Source organism: Archocentrus centrarchus, chromosome 6 (assembly GCF_007364275.1).
Source record: "Archocentrus centrarchus isolate MPI-CPG fArcCen1 chromosome 6, fArcCen1, whole genome shotgun sequence".
NCBI classification, from domain to species: domain Eukaryota; kingdom Metazoa; phylum Chordata; class Actinopteri; order Cichliformes; family Cichlidae; genus Archocentrus; species Archocentrus centrarchus.
In genome coordinates this window covers 4,052,315-4,060,147 of record NC_044351.1, presented here as the reverse complement: position 1 = coordinate 4,060,147, position 7,833 = coordinate 4,052,315, and positions in this window count along the sequence as shown.

Genomic DNA, 7,833 nt, shown 5'->3' with positions numbered 1-7,833 from the left:
CTGTTCTTCCTCACCTAGGTCAGCCCCTCAGTCATCCTCCCCTGAGCCAATGGACAGCTTTGATGTGACAAGGCACAGAAACTTAGTCCTACTTTTAGCAAATCTTAAGCAGATGCATACTTTACAGCAGGCACTGTGAAAGCCACTGTTCTGCATGCATATGAGTTAGTGCCAGAAGCTTATAGGCAAAAATTAAAGAATCTGCCACCCACACTTCTGTGGAGTTTGCAAGGGAAAAGAAGATACTTTTTTATAAATGGTGTCAGGCTACCAAAAGATTATGTCAGTTAGATCATGTTAGATGATGTCAGTGAGCTAGTGTTTTTGCAGGAATTTAAAAATCAACTTCCAGAAGAAATTGTAACCTATTTAAATGAACAAAAGGCTACAACCTTTGCTGCAACCGCTGTACGGTCTGATGAGTTCACTCAGACACACAAGAGTGTTCTTTCATCTCCTGTTCGCGACACACTAGATTCAGCTAGTCCAAAAATCAGATCCCCTAAATGCTCCCATCATACTACCACTGCTGCCATGGGAATGCAAGAGGGTTACTACTGCCATGAGCAGGGAAACCTCATTGCTGCTTGATCACTGAAAGAAGGTTAAATCTCATTCTTCAATAAATCTCAATCCCTGGCTGCTGTTGTTGGAGAGGGGACTCGCTCCTCATGTTATGTCTACGTTACCCCTTAGGCTGGGAATGTAACATCCTGTTATATTCCCAGCCTAGGGGGTAAACATCAAAAACATCCAAACATTCCCAGTTTGGATGTTTTCCAAAAATGATTTCAAATTTTGATTCATTTGATCACAGAACAGTTTTCCACTTAGGAGTCAATCACAATTATCAACATTTTCCAAAATGTACAAAGAAAATTATCATTTTTCATGGGTGTAATAAACTGATTTGAATTTTAATTTGAATGTGATTATATACTGCACTACATGTACATGTGTTTCCCTTCATCTGTCAATGCTCATCCCTTTATTAGCGTGTTCATGTTTAGGATTTAGTTCATGTTTCACATCTCTTTGCTTCAGCAATGGATTGCTCATTTTCTGTTTTATCTTGATAGTGACTCTGGTGTCTTGCTGTGAGTTTTACTTCCCACCTTTCTAATTGTCCTGATTGTCAGCACCTGCTTGAGACACAGGTGCTGATTGTCAGCACCTGTGTCTCAAGCAGAATTTATGGTCCAGCAGGTTTAGTATGTTTGCGGTCCGTCTACCTGCAGAAGTCTGTTGTACAACCAGTGTTTCGGCCATTCTTGCTCGAGCTGCTGTTGGTCCATTAGCTAGCTGCGGAGAAGAGCCAAGTTCTTATATACTAATAGGTGACGTGAAACTGAGAGTTAAAAACAATTAAAAGTATCCACTGCAGCCACTGTCTGTGCTTTTCATACTGTATTTTTTTTTTCAATGTTTGAAGTTTATGTCCGGTGAACTCCACTGTCACTCCCTTCCCTAACACAGCCCATTTATCAGACGCGTCGGTCATGTGCGTCCAGTGACACACTGTTAGGAGTTTGGAGGACTGCATGGGAACACGTCTGCGGTGGGTGAAAAACTGTCCGATTGGAAACGTGTACGCAGACAGACACATTTGTAGGACCATAAATTAAGTTTCAATCCCCCAGCTGTCCCCTCCGTCCTAATTAGCTCTGTGTGTGTGTGTGTGTGTGTGTGTGTGTGTAGTCCTGTCTTTCCTTTGTCCTTTGTCATGCTGGCTGTTTAATCCATGTTTGCAAACAGAGATTAAGCTCTTTGCTCCCTTGTGGTTTGTTTTTTTTTTTTTTATTTGTTTGTTTGTTTTTGTGGATTTTGTTTTCGCTTTGGATTATGTTTGATTTTTTAGATTTGAATCTTTAAGTTTGAATGGACAACCACAAAACTAGTACTGGTACTCAGGATGAGTTCTTATCAGTTCAATATGCCCTTGAGTGTTTCTTTAGTGGCATTACAATGTGACAGTATATAAGGTAAATTGTTAATTATGTTTTTTTCAGATGATTTTGTTTGCTTTTTCTACTAAGAAATATTTTGTACTTGTTACCAGGGAATCCACAGCATATTTCTCAAGTGCAATTTTTTTAACCTCTGTGTAAATTTTAAGTTGCGTGCATGTTTACCTCTGTGCAGTGAATGTTTGATAATTAATCGTTTTCTTTTTTTTTACATAAATTTAGACATTTGATTGAAACGAAGTCTTATGGCCCGGTGAGGCCTTTTTCCTCGTTACTCCACGACCAGTTAAGCAGATTAAATATGTGAACTTGATTCCAAGTATATTTTGTAGCTTTTCACTGGAACTCAATATGAGGCCAAAGATATCAGTCCATGTGAAGGATACTATCATTAAGTTTCTTCTTTTCTGTTCCCATTAGGCATCGCCACAGAAAATCTTCTGGCTTCATCTCACTCTATCTCTTGCATCTGCTTCTGACACACCAACCTTCTGCATATCGTCTTTCACTATATTGGAGGCCATGTCTTTTGTCCAGTATATCCACTATTCCTCCCCTGCACATGTCCAAACCATCTCAGCCATGCCTCTCTAACTTTGTCTCCAAACTGCTCGGCTTGAACTGTTCCTCTGATGTACTGATTTTTAATTGTGTCCCTCTTGATCACTCCTAACAAGAATCTTCAAGTCAAATCAACAAGCCCACTCATCCACCTTCAGTAATTATACTCCTCGCATCTTTACCTTTCCACCTGTCTCCCTCTCATTCACGCACATGCATAGTCTTGCTTCTTCTGTCTTTCATTCCTCTTTTCTCCATGGCATACCTTCGCCAGTCCAGGCTCTCTTCCACCTACTCCTTACTCTCACTACAGATCAGTGTCATCTGTAAACATCATAGTCCATCATAGTTTTTTTTGGTCTGACATCTAAAAAGGCTGTTTTGATATAGACACACTGACTCATTTCTTTGAGTTAAAATAGACCATTCTGTAGCATTAAACAAATTTAAGAAAGCGCCTCTGCACGTGTTTATTGACTTGACTGCTTGAGGTCACCTATGGATGGTTTTCTGGATGCAGAGAATTGTATTTATGACTATAAACTCTGAAGAAGAGCAATTTATGTGTCCCTACAGCTGTTATTACCACCTCTAGATATGAACTTATTATGGATGTACAGTACTGGTCAGAAGTTTGGACACACCTTCTCATTCAATGTCTTGATTTATTTATTTTTGTTCCTACATTTTAAATTAATACTTAAGTCATCCAGACTATGAAGGAACACAGACTATAAGGAACATAAGGAATCATGTAGTAAACTTAAAAAACAAACATATGTTTTAGATGTTAGATTCTTCAAAGTCGGCACCTTTTGCTTTGATTACAGTTTGGCTCACTCTCGGCTTTCTCTCCATCAGCTTCATGAGGTCATCACCTGAAATGGTTCTCTAACAGTCTTGAAGGAGTTCTCAGAGGTGCTGAGCACTTGTTGGCTGCTTTGCCTTCACTCTGCAATCCAACTCATCCCAAACCATCTCAGTTGGGTTTAGATCAGGTGATTGTGGAGGCCAGGTCATCTGATGCAGCACTCCATCTCCCTCTTTCTTGGTCAAATGGCCCTTACATAGCCTGGAGGTGTGTTTGGGGTCATTGTCCTGTTGAAAAACAAATGACTAGCCCACTAAGCACAAACCAGATGGGATGGCACGTCGCTGCAGTATGCTGTGGTAGCCATGCTGGTTAAGTGTGCCTTGGATTTTGAATAAAGTGCCAACAGTGTCACCAGCAAAGCTCCCCCATACCATCACATTTCCTCTTCCATACATCATGGTGGGAACTGCACATGTAGGAACCATCTGCTCACCTTTTCTGTATCTGATAAAGACATGGTGTTTGAAACCAAAAAACCCCAAATTTGGACTCATCAGACCAAAGGACAGATTTCCACTGGTCTAATGTCCATTCCTTGTGTTCCTTAGTCCAAGCCATTCTCTTCCTCTAGTTGTTCTTCCTTAGGAATGGATTCTTTGCAGCAATTTGACCATAAAGTCCAGATTCACGGTTCTCAACACACAGATTCATACATCTCTGGGGCGGTCCTGATGAGAGCAAGTTTCGTCATAATGTTTGATGGTCTTTGTGACTGCACCTGAGGATGCTTTCAAAGTTCTTGAGTTTTTTCAGATTGACTGACCTTTATTGCTTAAAAGTAATGATGAACTGTCATTTTTCTTTAGTTCTTGCCATAACATGGATTAGAACATTACTGAAATAGGGCTATTCACTGTATACCAACTCAAACTCTTCACAGCACATCTAATGGTCTCAAACACATTAAGAGGGCAAGAAATTCAAGAAATTAACTCTTGACAGGCACAGCTGTTAACTGAGAGCCATTCCAGGTGATGACCCCAAGATGTGCAAAGCTGTTATCTAAGCAAGAGGTCCCTACTATGAAGAATCTAAAATATAAACCATATTCTGCTTTTTTTTTTTGGTTTAATTTCATATGTATTTCTTCATAGTTTGGATTGTTTAGTATTAATCTACAATGCAGTAAATTTTTAAATAATGACTAGTACTATATTCATGCATTTTATTTAAACAAAAATGCGTAGCTCATCTAAAATAATGTCTACACAACTTAAATAATGAGTATTAAAAATATATTTAACCTGGGTCTCTCATTGACACTGGTATCAGAATTAAATATGACACGGATGTTGCATTCCAGATTGTTTCAGCTTAACTCCTTATTTTATCAAACAAATATGCACTTTATCAAAGAGCCTGGAGTGTTCCTGCCTGGTTCTGAGCTACTTTTGTGTATTTACTTTTATTTTAAAATGCATTTTGCTCTTGAGTTGTCCATTCTTTTACATGCATAAAGCTGATGAGTGTTGCAAAGTTTTTTTGAAAATGATTTAACATTTTCACCTCCTTCTAAAATATAACGTGCTATAAATGGACCTTTTTCAGTTCATGGAATTTTCAATGATGTGCTGATAAATTTACATTGTACTGGTCGAGAACTACTACTTTAGTTTTCTAGTTTTCTGGGATTTCTGAATTTGGTGTCTTACCCAATTTGACATGAGAACTGGAGGATCAACCCAGTGAGCATCTGACTAGTGAACAGCTTCCTCCGCCTCTTCTTCTACCCACAAAAAAAAGAAAGGAAAGAAAAAAAACCTTAATTTTATTTAGAGCCTTCTCTATTGTAATAAATCTATTAAAGTTTCCAATCTACTATTTGTTTACTTTGTTGCATAAATATACCAGATTTCCAGGGCATTGAAATCTCAGTAACTAAGACACTCTGGATCAGCTGAAGCCCCACCACAACTTTTTGTCTGTCAGTCTTAAGTAACCAGGGTGGGCTGGATGTCTTCATCACCTCTTTGTCCATTGTAATGAGGTCTTGAGTGAAAGCCTCTTATTGAACCCCTCTCCCTTACTTTAGCCGGTTAGGGTAAGCCACAGGCATAGCAACAGTTGTATTAGACTGCTTTATACCCTCTGGAGTTGTTTATTGTTTGGCTTCCATACACCTAGAGAACCTCTTATGCTGCCAAAGGAACCTGTGAGTACAAGTACGTAATGGGTACCTGCCTTCTTTTCACACGACTCTCACACCAGTAAAGCTTCTTAGTAAAACTCCTATTCAGCTTCAACTTAACTGAATAATTGTTAGTTCAGCTCTGAAAAACTTGTATTGTTATCAATTCATGTAAAGTAAGGTTTGTTTGCCAGTCTCTCCTGATAACCACTAAACTTTTAAATGAAGTCAAAAGAACAAAAATAAATGAAGAGTCATTAAAAGCAGGTGCATAAATCATGAAAAGTAAAAAAAAAGAAACTCTAGAGAATGAAGGACTCAAATTTGAGAACAGTTATGAGTTATTTCCATTTGAACAGTAGTAATAGAAACTACTTATGGTTTCTGTGACTACTGTTCTCCAACCTCCCCAGTACAACAAACCAAGTGGATGGACCCAGCTGGTGGATTGTGGAAAGACTCAGAAAAGGTGGATTTACAGGGGGTCAACACAAACATGCATGATGCTGTCTGGATTACAAGAGGCCTCTGTGGCCAGTGAGTCCTCTTAGACTTGGTAGGTAACAAATCTTCAAGTCTGACTTGGCTGAAGGCATCCAGAACAGTGCGGCTCAGTGAACAGCCCATATTTATGAAGTCTTTTTAAAGCCTACACCAGTGTACCTGTGTTACTGTTACACAGACTGACCTTGACCCATTTTTCAGTTCACCTCTGCTGAACACAACCTCATCAGACATCCCCTGTGTAACACCAGTATTCATTTTGTTAAGCTTTTACGGGCTGGGTTTTTCTCTTCCTGAGTATAGTTCCTGTGACTCCAAAATTTCCAAGGATTTGGTGATTTTTAAATTTTTAATCTTTATTGCATATCCTCTCCTCCAGGATAAATCCCCTCCATTTTGTTAATAAAGTCTCCATCACAGTAATGAGGCCTTAAGTATGATTGTGTGTGTGTGTGTGTGTGTGTGTGTGTGTGTGTGTGTGTGTGTGTGTGTGTGTGTGTGTGTGTGTGTGTGTGTGTGTGTGTGTGTGTGTGTGTGGGCTCGCTTGCTGATGAAATACAGGTTTATTTTCCTATTCAGGTGAGAAATATAGTAGCAACATGAATAAGTCACTGCTTGTTTATGACTGCAGATGTACGCCTTTATCTGCTTTATTTCCAGTGAAGTGTTGTGTTCTCGGTGAGTAGGCTCAGGGTTGTTTGTCCCTGAGTGTTTTAACATTTAGCTCATATAGCAACAATATTTGTCACATTAGAAAAAAATATGTTGTTATGAACAATAGCTGCACTTTAAAAAGTTATGTTTAGTTCTAACGGATCAATTAATATTTGAAAACTGTTGTGTAGAAATGACAGAAGATATGATTGTCTGAGAGCGCCACTTGTCAGGACAACTAATCTGATGACAGTGGGAGTATAATTCTTGTGTGTGTTCTTATTGTATGGACACCAATAGCCTACATTACTGGAAGAACCATGACCGTGGAACAATATCAAAACTAAGTGCCACTTAAATTATTTCTAACGTTTAATGATGAGTTACCATTTATTTTTTCTTTGGATATCAGATATATTTCTTTGGATATCTCACTTTGAAAAGCTCCACATATGAATCTATCTGCAGATCATTGCTGCATGTCATATCTGCTTCTTTTCCACTTGGTTTTGTCTCTATCGCTACTGTAACATTGTTACATAAAGCAAGCATATCAAACTTTACTAGTACTGAACTCAAAACACAAGAACAGATTTATATTCCCCTCCATAAATGCACTGATTATTGCATTTTAATTTAAATGAATTGTTTTCATTTTTAAATCATTTTAATGTATTTAGTGTCCAGTGGATTAAACATTTGATGTTTTCATAATAAGCATGTAACCAGGGTTTAATCTTTCTACTCAATGAATTATCCAGTGTGGTTACCTAATGCGGTGAAGCTATTTTACTTATATTCTTTAAATGGTCATAACTTTTTTTTGTTCACTCACTGACATAACTTTTATAGAGAGACTGTTGGATGATATTTACACAATTCACAATTGACAACTGGGACATGTAGGCCATCCATCCATCCATCCATCCATCCATCCATCCATCCATCCATCCATCCATCCATCCATCCATCCATCCATCCATCCATCCATCCATCCATCCATCCATCCATCCGTCTTCTTCCACTTACACTGTATTAATTGTATTAATAGTTTAGGCAAATACTTTTGCCTTATATGTTTCACCTCATAGTTACAAGCTTAGTCAAAGTGTTTATTCTTCTATTCAAAGCTCATGAGAGGACAG